The sequence below is a fragment of the Suricata suricatta genome, chromosome 6, assembly GCF_006229205.1.
Source record: "Suricata suricatta isolate VVHF042 chromosome 6, meerkat_22Aug2017_6uvM2_HiC, whole genome shotgun sequence".
In the NCBI taxonomy this organism is placed as follows: Eukaryota; Metazoa; Chordata; class Mammalia; order Carnivora; family Herpestidae; genus Suricata; species Suricata suricatta.
Window position 1 is genome coordinate 9,077,808 of NC_043705.1, and position 12,101 is coordinate 9,089,908.

General features: G+C 45.1%; 1 protein-coding gene across 5 annotated transcripts in view; it reads left to right on the top strand.

Moving 5' to 3' along the window:
- SEMA6A (semaphorin 6A) overlaps positions 1-12,101 on the top strand; it is a 163,913-nt gene that overhangs the window by 56,887 nt on the left and 94,925 nt on the right. The window lies entirely within an intron of this gene.

The window sequence follows — 12,101 nt, forward strand, 5'->3', positions numbered from 1 at the left end:
CCATGACCTAAGCCAAAATCGGATGCTTAACCCACTGAGCCACCCAGGCGCCCCTCTCATCCTGTTTTTAATCTCTTCAGGGACAAAGGAATATAATTCTGCAGTCTCTTTCTCAAAACCTTTGCAAGAGATATGTTTGAGAATTTTTAATTTTTCAGATTTTAGAAAAGTGACACAGGACATATACCCCAGTGGGGGCAACAGCCAGTAACCAAGCCATTAATATTGTTTGCAGTGGAGCAGTATTTACAATAGCCAAGATATGGAGGCAGCCAGGGATGAATGAATAAAGAAGATGTGGTGTACACACATACACACACACAATCGAGTATTATTACTCAGCCATAAAAAAAGAATGAAATCTTGCCAATTGCAACAAAATGGATGGACCCAGAGAGTATTATGCTAAGTGAAGTAAGTCAGACAGAGAAAGACAAATACCATATGATTTCACTCCTATGTGGGATTTAAGAAACCAAACAAACAAGAAAACACTCTTCAATACAGAGAACAAACTGGTGGTTGCCAGAGGGGAGGGGAACAGAGGATGGGTGAGCTAGATAAAGGGGATTTAGAGGTACATACTTCTAGTTACAAAATAACTAAGTCCCAGAGCTGAAAAGTAGAGCACAGGGAATACAGTCAATAAGATTGCACTAATGTTTGGCGGCAGACGGTGACTCCACTTACCATAGTGAGCACTGAGAAATGTCTAGAGCTGTTGAATCATGTTTTATGCCTGAAACTAACATAACCCTGTATATTAACTACATTTCAGTTTTAAAATACTTTTTGCAAAGAAAACTTATTTTTGCATTGAAATGCATAAATACTCCCCTACCAAGAATAAATAAAGACTACAAAGGGTCTCATGCCAATTTAGGTCAAATTTGGTCACCAAATAAATGGGGGAAAACTCGTAAATTTTCAGGCACATCTTGGTTCGTTTTGGTTTGTAATTGCAAATAAGGGAGTGTATACCTATATTTCAAAACCAACTTGCTTCATCTAGATCTAAGAAACAGAACATCAAATCTTGTTTTTTCTTTAAACTTAAGAAAAAGTGAGGCATTTTTCAAAACAAGCGCTGCTGTGAAAACAGTTCACCCAGATGCCAACCACCTTCATCTCAATGAGCGGGACTTTAAATCTGTCTCTGTGCAGTGAACTTTAAGTCACCTATGTAAGGAATCGAGTCATTAAGTGGCAGAGACATTTAAACAAACTTATAATTTCCTGGAACTTAGCCTTGCTGGCCTTAAGGAAGCATACATTCAGGATGTTTGGAAACAGTTATTAATTTTGAGGGTAGGATTTCACATTATAAACAAATGAACATTATAGGGAGTGTTATCACCAGATTTGAGTTGATTTGAAAAGCAGCAGCCAGCGAGTGGTGCTCTTTCCACCCCAATTCAAACGGATACCTGCTCTAAGGAAATGGAGCCAGCCTAACAGAGAACGTGAACAAAGGCAATAAAGGTATCATTCATTTCAGAAAATTTCAGCAATGTCTACCAAATGCAGTTATAAATTTAAATTTATTTAAATGTTTTATTTTGCTGTCTTCATCTGGTTCCCTAGGACATAAAGAGGACTTGTTTTTCTTTTTAATAAATGAAATGAATTTCCTAAAGAATATAAGAAAACTGCGGAAACTCCAGGGATAATGCTTCTATCTCATTTTCTGTCCTGGATGTGTCTAGACACAGATCCACTGTGTATGTGGATACTTTGCTGATGAGAAGAACCAGTCAGCAATAGCACGCTTTATTACGGGGCAGATCCTGAAATGATATTATGTTTCTCTATATACAATTAGAAGCTTGTAGTCAACTATCAAGCCTATTTTTGGCTTTCACGTTACTGGAAGAGCATCAGACGTCATTGAAAAAGACAAGCAATACAATGGAAGCTAGCATGCTAGCAGCAGACCCCAGAGAACCTGATTCTAAATGTTTAGTTCAAGACAATGGTTTCCACTACCTGATCTTGAGACTATTTTACCAAAAAAAAAAAAAAAAAAAAAAAAAACCCACAACCTAATAAAAATCTGTCGGGCTCAAAGTTTCAATCATCTGTGACGGGTGCTGTCGGTATTTTGGGCTGTTACTCAGAGCTCAAAGGAGGACAGACTTGCAGTTGTCTCCATTCCTCTGTGAGCCATGTGTGAAGTTCACTTCCATTCCAGGAGGGGGAAGGACGCTCTCCGGGCAGCCAGCTATGCCTGAGGTGATCCCAGGCCCAGTGAGGAGCAGAAAGGTGAGGGCAGTGGCTGGAGAGTCTGCTTTCCATTAACTGCGCTGAGAGCAGACAGAGGAGAGATTATTGGGGAGAAGCGTCCTGTCAGAGGCCAGCAAATGCTCCATTTTAGTTTAAATCAGCTCAGGATTTTGACAAAGGTTCATGGAAAACTCCAGACACTCATGTCTCTAGTTTGCTCTCTGCAAAGTCACTCTGCCGATATCTTTCTATGGGCGACAGGAAAGTGCCTTCAATTTAGCCCGTTATTTTTGTCCTGTTTCATTTTTAATGAAATTACTGATGTACAGAAAACTAGGGAGAGTAATATGAAAAAACACCTCACATACTCAGCACCTCAAAGGAACACACACCAGTTCTCTGAGCTTCTCCTGAGAGCTTTCCTCAGCCCGACCCCAGCCCTCCCACTTCCTGGGTCCTGCTCTTAGACGGGAAAAGGAATCCGGTCTGATCTTCATTGTCACCTACAATTCGTTAAACCGAACTTGGATGAAGTGAAAAAAAATCCATCCATTACTTTAGACAAGTATTTGAAATTCCTTAAGCAATGAGTGAAATGGTCCAGTTTTGGTGTCAGAAAATCCGATCAGCATGGAGTTGCACCTTTCAGCACACTGATCTCCAGACCTGGCTCTGCCTGGAGTGTCTTAGCCCCTCCGGCGCCCCCTCCGTGGCCCTCACTGGCCCACCATGCAGCCTGCCAAGTCCTCCTCTGACTGGGGGGCTCTGGGTGAGCGCCCGCCCGGTACCTCTCTCTGCCACGCCCTCCCTTCCGGACAGCATTCTTCCCCACAGGACAGGTCTTTCCTTCTGAAACTTTATTGATATTTGCTTATGTATTCTATTCTGGGGCAATGGGCAGGAGCTGTCGGGCCCATCTGTGAAAGATAAGTATGTTCCTGGGGGTGAGGAGACTTTGTTTTTCCATCTCTGTCTGCAGCAGCACAGAGCCTGGCTCCCAGAGAGCAAGCAGGGAACCGGGCACTGGAAGTAATGAGCACCAGGCAGCAAGCCCGGGAGAAATGAATGAGTCTTGGCTTCCTTTCTGAAAGCAGTGTAATACAGGGACAGAGCTCAGCGAAGGAGTCAGGGGCCCTCAACTGCCTTTCATTTGCCACTTCTGAGCTGCGACACACTTGGCAGTGACCTCGCTTCTCAGGGCCTCAGTTTCCTTACCAGTAAAACAAAGGGGGGATTTGCTTCTGCCTCCCGGGCAGATGTTGGAGGTCAGCAATGTTATCAAGGCTGAAAAGATGGAGATGGCCAGAAGCTGGTGTGTGACATGGGTGAACATGGTTGGGACTGTTGCAGCTTCCTGAGGTCAAAACAGTTGGCTACAGTATTCTCAGGTCTGCTAAGGTCATGACTATGCCTGCAGAGCCCTGGTGAGGCTGGAGACTTTATCTGAAACATCCGAGCAAAGTGCACTGAAGGCCCTTGGCTTGCTGGGGGGGGTGGGGGGGGTAATGTGTGTGTGTCAGGTAGGAGGGCGCTGGGTGCCATGTTGGTAAAACCGTTGTAACAAAGAATCTCCTGAAAGCTAAGACTTGCCTTCTCCCCTTAAAAGATCCAATCGGTTTACAACTTAACTTTATTTTTTTCCCACAAAAATTTTTTTTCTAAGGAGACTTCCGAATTCACATCTGTTTTCCGCTCCTTTGTAACAGTGGCTTCAGACCAAAGACAGAACATCTGTTACACACTGTGTTTATTATTATGCTCCACTGAATGCCAACATCACTCTCCAAAATGTGTTGAAGTTAGGTCTGTGGCATTTCCCTTGAAGCAGGTGCTTTTATGTCTCTGCGGATGGCTGAGAAGAGGAGAAAGAGAGCAGAGTCTTTATTAAGAAACCAGGACTAGGAGCACCTGGGTGGCTTAGTCAGTCAAATGTCCAGTTCTTGCTTTCGGCTCAGGTCATGATCTTGCGGTGCGTGGGTGGGTTCTAGCCCCAAGTCGGGCTCTGCATTGACAGTGCAAAGCCTACATAGCATTCTTTCTCTCCCTTTCTCTCTCTGCCCTCCCCCGCTCATGCTTTCTTTCTCTCAGAGTAAATAAATAACCTAAAAGAAAAAAAAGCAGCAGCAGCCGGGGCTTTTTTTCTCATTTGCACGAACCTTATGTCTTAAGGCAAATATCACCCAACAGGTGGCGGGACGTGGTCCCTGAAGACTAGGTTGAGCGTTGGTCTCAACCGGGATCACCGGGCCCACGGTGCTCCTCACTCCACCTGGGCAGGGTTCTTCGGTGGCCGCGGCCATGCGTCCTGCGGACAGCAGCAGCCCCTGCAGGCCAGAGTCCTTGAAACAGGGCTACCAGGCCAGGGAGGGGCACCTGCTGCTTAAACCCCTGTAATTCTCGAGATGGTGCGAGAGAATCAGCAGTTGGGCACTGGGACATGAGTCCCGAGCACTGAGCAAGCTGGGTGTTCTGCACCAGCACCTGCTGCCCCGCCTCTCCCGGCAGGGGCTCCTTGGCCTGCCGTGGGGTGTCCAGACCTGTTCAGCGTCTCGCTCCTGAAGCAGGCGGCCTTGTTCCTGCCCCTGATAACAGACCCTGTTCCCTAGGATGCGTCGGCTTTAGAGCAGCACTGCTGAGGAGGCTGCAGGCCGGCAAGTGGTTCCACTTAACACGATGTTGTCACGAGATAATCAATGTCTCCTAAAACTGTGGCTGAGAAGCATTTGCGTCTTTCTGTCACGTTGAGCGTGCAATCACAGGGCCGTAAAGTGGAACGAGCCTTTGCATGCCGACATGTTTGGAAGCAACCCATGTACTCTTTTTATAGAGTTTTATTACTGAAGCCATTAGGGACGTTCAGCCGCTCTGTCCACGTGAGCAGAGATGCATCAACCTATAATTCAACTATTACCTTAAGTGCAGTTTCTATTTATGTCGGCAGCTCTCTGTTTCCAGCCTTCCTTCTGTTCCCTATCCGCTGATGTTCTGGAAGGACATAAACGTTGACGTCACACAGACCTGGGTTTGCGTCTGCACTTCCTGTTCTGGCTGCTGGTGTTGTAAATAGTGACGGTGTGCCATCTGGCCATGTCGCTTCACCTTCCAGAGCCTCAGTTTCCTTGTGTGCCTGAGACCAGAAGGTCTGTCTCCCTGGATGGCTGCGATGTTTAAAATAACATGCCCAGGTACCTAGCACACAGAGGGCGCCCGACAGATCTCCCCTCCCACCCCATCCCTTTCCTGTCGTCCACACTGTTATCTTCCTTCGCACTCGAGTCAGCGCTGGCATCTACATTTCACAAATCACACGCTGTCAGTTAATGCCATTGTGAGGCAAGCTGTCCACCTGTCCAGATGCCCACCTCCAGAGACGGGAAGCTTAGTGACCAGGAAGGAGGAAGAGCGGAGTGAGGGCAGGGGAGAGGCGAGAGGGATTGTTCTCACCGAAAAAGGAGAGCACCCCAGTTGCTGATCTGGGGCCCACCTGACTATTTAAGGAGTTCCAAGAAAAGCTATTAAAAGGCAAACTTTCGGTATCTCAACAGAAGAATAAACATTTATTTATTGAGGGCTATAGCCTTTTATGTGCATTAGCTCACAACCAAACTTGAGACACTGTTTTTACCCACCCCAAAGATGAGGAAACCGAGGCTCAGAGATCTTGGGCATCTTGTCAGAGGACCCAGCTGCTAAGTGGGATTCAAAAGCCCATGTTTTGGGCCACCTGGGTGGCTCAGTTGGTTAAGCGTCCAGCTTCGGTTCAGGTCATGATCTTGCAGTTTGTGGGTTCAAGCCCTGCATCAGGCTCTGTGCTGACCACTAGCTCAGAGTCTGGAACCTATTTCAAATTCTGTATCTCCCTCTCTCTCTGACCCTCCCCTGCTCGCGCTGTCTCTCTCTGTCTCTCAAAAATAAATAAAAACATAAAAAAATAATAAAAATAAATCAAAAGCCCATGTTTTTACCCTCCGCTCTTCCTACCTTCCTACCTTATGAGCAATAGTCTGGTTTCACGTATTTCAGTTCAGATTTTTAAAGAGAGTCACACCACAAAGACCAAGATGATGAGGCCAGGAAGCTGAAGCACAGCAGTCAAGAAACAGAAGCAACGCAAGTGTCCATCAGTCTATATAAGGAAGTGGCATGTATGCATGTACACATGTGCAGCGGAGTATTACTCAACCACCAAAATTATAAAATCTTGCCATTTGCAACCTGGATGGATATAGAGGGTATTCTGCTAAGTGAATGAAGTCAGACCGAGAAAGATTAACAGCACTTTCATTTATATGTGGAATTTGAAAAACACAAATAAATGGACAAACAAAACAGATATAAGAAACAAATGGTGGGTACCAGGGAAGGGATAGGGGAGGAGGTGGGTGAAACAGACAAAGGGGATTAAGAGGTTCACACTTCCAGTCATACAACCAACACGTCACGGGATGTAATGTACGGCACAGGGAGTAGTCAGTAATACTGCAGTAACTCTGCGTGCTGTCAGACGGGAACTGCTCTGAATGTGGAGATCATCCCGTAATGTATAAAAATACCAAGTCAGGGGCACCTGGGTGGCCTGGTCAGTTAAGCATTTGACTCTTGAGCTCATCTCAGGTCTTGATCTCACAGTTGTGAGTTCAAACCCTGCACTGGGCTCCATGATGGGCATGAAGCCTACTTAAAAAAAATTAAATTAAAATTAAAAAAAAATATATATATATATCATTATGATGAAGACCTAATAAGGTATTATATGTCAGTTTACATTTCATTTAAAAAAGACTTTTTTTTTAAGCTAGAACAATAAAAATACAAGTATTACCCTTAGTGTAAAACCCAAGTATCCAAATGTGATTAAATGGTAATAAGCGTGGTTTCTATGGCCAGGTTAGAAGTACGTGTGGGACTTGAACCTTACTCGTCCTGATGTTGAAACTGGGCAGTGTCACACGCTGGAACTTTTCACAACAGGAGCGTCCTGACGCAAGGTCACGCCACACTGTCGGCCCTAGTCACCACCCCGTCCCCTCTCCCTCCTTCAGTGGGGCAGAATCAGCTGCACTCGCAGAGCCTGGAGGCGTTCCAGAGGCCAGTACATTTTATATCCTTTCCTTTTACAGGTGAGCGAACAGAGCCAGCAAGGCTACGTGACTTGCCCAGGGTCACCCTGCTAGTGTGCCCTTCCTTCTATTAACGACAGCGTGAATTACTGATTACCTTTAAAACTTCCTATGATGTCAGTAGAAAATGTGCTCTTGAAAAGACTTACTGAAACATGGTAGTAAATGATTTGCCTCCTAGGGGGGGAAAACCTGCCACTGCCATCACTTCCTCAATTTCTAGGATACAGTTAAGAGCTCTTATCAAGGACATTCTGCATTTGCAGGTCTCCGGGTAAATTATTTTTCTCAAGATTACCGCGTAGTATTAGAACGTTCACTGGGTGCCAACATTCTGGAAGACTGTGACACAAGCTGTCTCCGTACAGCCAAGTCCAGGTGCAAGGGCAAGCACACCGTGCTGCAGGTGCATGGGTCGGCAGCGTGTGGAGCAGCCCACTTGAGTCTTTAAACGAGCAGCATCCATCCATTCATTCATTTCCATGTACAGACACTGGGTCCCACTGGGTTCATTTGCTAGGACTGACACACAGCTGCTTGTGGAGGCGGTAAAAACAGGCAGACCAGCTCGTGCAGCAGAGGGGATGTGCCTTTCTTGGGCATGGAGGTGGCCTTCAGAGCTGAGGCCTCAGGAGTCAGACAGGTGAGGTGAGGTCAGCGGGTGGAGAGGCTTCCTAAGACAACGGAATGTGGGCGGAATGTTTCCAAATGCAGAGGGCTGGCCACTGTACTCTGGGCAGCCGCGGCTTGGCCCCAGGGTGCTGGCCATGTGGAACGTTGGCCAGCAAAGCCAGAACTCAGATCTGTCTTTTTTCAAGAAGCCAGAAATCCAGAGTTGTACATTAAATCTATGTTTTTCTTTTTTTTTTTTAAATGCTGGCAACTAATTTAGTTGTGTGTGTGTGTGTGTGTGTGTGTGTGTGTGTGTGTGTGTGTGTGTGTTCTGCTCTGTAAGCCAAGCTTTGGCCAAGTCCTACATACCAGTGTGTGTGCCCGAATAGGATTTTCCAGGGCAGAAACTGGGGGAACAGTTGGGCAGAGGACTGGAACCAGTATTGGAGGTTAAGCATGAGTGGTACTCCGGCTGCATAGGCTTGTCATGGCTCCCCAGTCCTTGTGATGCTTATGAAATTAACCTGAAGAATCAGAAGATGTGGCAATTCTCATTCTCTGACTTCGTAATCATTCCCAATTGTAGTGACATCCCCTTTGTTTCATGCTCTGCTGCCAAGGGACCTGCTGTATGACAAGGGTATGGGGGAGGGAGGCAGAGGGAAGCAGCAATTCCTGAAAATATCTGGTCGTTTTAAAAACCAAGTATCACCACCAGTGCAGTCACAAGACTTCAGACAGGCTTCCTTTCAGCCCCTTCTGTTTGGCCCTTGATCTGGAATATTGAAGGCTGCTTCCCTGGCCAATCGGCATTCTGCACAGACCACTCAGCTCAGGCGGCCAACAGCCACATCGGTCACATGCCATGGCTCCGTTACTCCATCTGGTCTTAAAAACTGCAGGGGAAAAATTATAGTCAAAGAGAATTTGTACCTGGGCTGACCCTGTGCAGTAAGTCAACACAATTTTTGCCCATATGACTCATAGTAAAGTCAGGTCATCAATTTTAGATGAATCTAAGCAGAGCTAATAAATTCACCAAGCAGATGCCTATTAAAATTAAGAATACTCTTAAGGGTTTTCACAAACACTGTGAGTTGGAGAGACTAGGATTATAACTTCAGAGTAATGGTGAATTTAAAAAGGCCATTTCTCTTCAGGCTAGGAATGGTGGAAAGTTGAGATAATTGGATGGAAAATTCAGACAGAATAAGCTTACTTTCAAAGTAGATGTTTTTGCTTGGCATCCTCACATTGACAGCCTTCCATTATCTAATTGCCTGGCTGTTTGATGACACCTAAATCATATTTGGACTCTATATGCAGAGTCACAGAGAGGGAAATGGGCAAATGGCTGCAGATACCTATAAATATGCTCTGTGTGGGTAGCACTTTTCGAAGTTTCAAAAACTACTTAAACAACCCCTCTAATTGCAGTATCCCGGCGACGTTAAGAGTTTTAAACTCTGTGCCAAGCTCCTGTTGGGTTTTTGGTTCCGTACTGCCATGGAGTAGGGAGACAGACACAGCCCGCGTTCCACAGAATGGGAAATGACAGTGTGATTGACTTGGGACCTCTCCACAAAGTAATCGTTTCAACAAGATATTGTCTGCGTATTTGCAAGGGCTGGAGCCCCAAGTTGGGTAGGAAGGGGGTAATGCATCAGGACCGCGGCTGAAGACAACTGCAGCGTTCACGTGGCCTGCCCGCGGTACTGCCAGAAAGTGCCCCTGGAGGATGTACCGGCTAACCACCTGATGATAGGATGCTAGAAGGACACGTAAAACAGCTATTTCTCCTGGCACACAGCCCTACTGTAAACCTGGAGATAGTTAAATAACCCATCTCAGCCATGGCCCTGGTTACGTGTCAAGGATTCAAAGAAGCCATTGAAGTGCATAATGGGTTTCTTTCGCAGGCACTGCTCTGCCTGCCAGCTCCGGGGGCTGTGCATGTTGCGTCTCCCCATGGCCTCTTAGGATGGGAAACATGAAAACTGGGAGGTACAATAAAAGAGCAGGACTCAGTCTCGTTAGCTTGTAGGACACTTGTACGAAGATGAATGCCAATTGTGGAAGGCTAGGGACTCATTTGTCATGTCAGGACAAATTAGTCTGTAAAAGTATACATATATTCCCCAAGAATTCTAAAGGAATGAGAATCAGCGTTCTGCGCCTCCATTATTCTTCCATGATGTGCTGCAAACTCTCCGAGGTAATACGCTTCTGTATTATACGATAATACTGCTCTTGAGCCCTGGGTAAATGTTGCCACTTCCTTTTCCCCGTGTACTTTCTCATCTAAGAGTGTAACAGCTGACCGGTATCTGGTTTATGTCTTACTTACTCTTGTTATTGATTTTTCCTCTTTAGTGTTAAACTGAACAGACGCCATGAAAGACAAATAAGGGGACCTCAGAGCTCCTTCCCTTTGGGTTCGGTTTCCCCAGAATAGGAAGAACCAGAACTGGCAAATGAATGCATGAACAGATGATTGCTTTCAACCTGTCTATAAATACATGTTTATGCCTCTCGGTAATGGATCGCCCTTGTGAGCAAGTCATCATTTAAGGTTTAATTTTAATCTACACATCAGAGATGGGAGACGTGGAATTGCACAGGCTTTGCTCACAAGCTCTGTCCCTCTTTTTCAAGATAAAGCAAATTAATTAATGTGTACTTTTCAACTGAAGAAATGATTAAGACCCAGCTGTGTCTGTGAAATTGTAAGTTGCAATGCAACACTCTGGGACTTGTTCATGCTTTTTTTGGCATGAAGAAAAGAGATACAGGTATCTAATATTAAGTGGTGGTCTAAAAAGCATTAAGTTAGCAGTTTGTTTGCCAAATTAACTTTCAAAGACATCTAAGTTACTAAGTTTGACTTTTCTGTACACAAACCTTAAATGATTGATGAACTACTGTAAAATAGCTTTGTCAAAAAAGATCATCTTTGGTAGGCTACTTCAAAGGCTTTACTACTTTGGAAAGACGAAGATATCCCCATTTTACACTATTTTCCCAACAGATCAACACTTACTTGAAATATGCCTGAGAATTATGGGATAGTTACTGTATGACAAGTCTTCTCTCACTGTACCCAGCAGCCCCACGTGGGATTGCTTTTATTTATAAGATTTAGGAGAATTTTCTACACATAAACAGCATCTTTAAGAAAATACAGCTGGGCAGAACAGTGTATCTGGCATTTTTATTCACTACTGTTTCACTGCAAGGCAGTATCTGAAACTAAAATATACAGAGATATGATTTTTTTTCAATCAACAATACCATCACAGGATGTGATTTCATATTCTCCCTACAGTATTCTTTAGAGTATAAAGATTCCATCTTTTTTTCAATTTTTAATGTTTTTATTTATTTTTGAGAGACAGAAAGACAGCGTGAGCAGGGGAGGGTCAGAGAGAGAGGGAGACACAGAATCTGAAGCAGACTGAAGGCTCTGAGCTAGCTGTCAGCACAGAGTCTGATGCTGGGCTCGAACCCATGAACCCATGAGATCATGACCTGAGCCGAAGCTGGACGCTTAACCGACTGAGCCACCCAGGCGCCCCCATCTGTTTCTTTTTAAAGAGAGATTGTGTGATTTTATTTATGTCTAAGGTCACTCGAGAATTACTGTGGAATTGTGTAAACTAAAGGAACACCTCAACTAAGGGGTCAAGCAGATAACAGAAATTAGCAAACAGGGCCCCAGTATAGGGTGTGTGTGTGTGTCTGTGTGTGTGTGGTGCCTGAAGGGAACTGTCATTTAGGTTAATGTCAGATACTCTGATTTTTATTAGAAATCTCCTAATTTTTCATGGCATCTGGGTGGCTCAGTCGGTTAAACATCCAACTCTTGGTGTCAGCTCAGGTCATGATCTCACAGTTCATGAGTTTGAGCCCCACCTCCGGCTCTGTGTTGCCAGGTGTGAAACCTGGTTGAGGTTCTCTCTCTCCCTCTCTCAGTGCCCCTACCCCACTCCTGCTCGTGCGCTCTCAAAATAAATAAAACTTGAAAAAAAAAAAAAAAAGAAAGAAACCTCCTACTTTTTCCAGTACTGAAAACTACTCTAAATTCTTGCAAGATCCTGAGCTGGCCAAAATGAACATTCTGGGGGGTGGCATGCTGCTATAAACCTG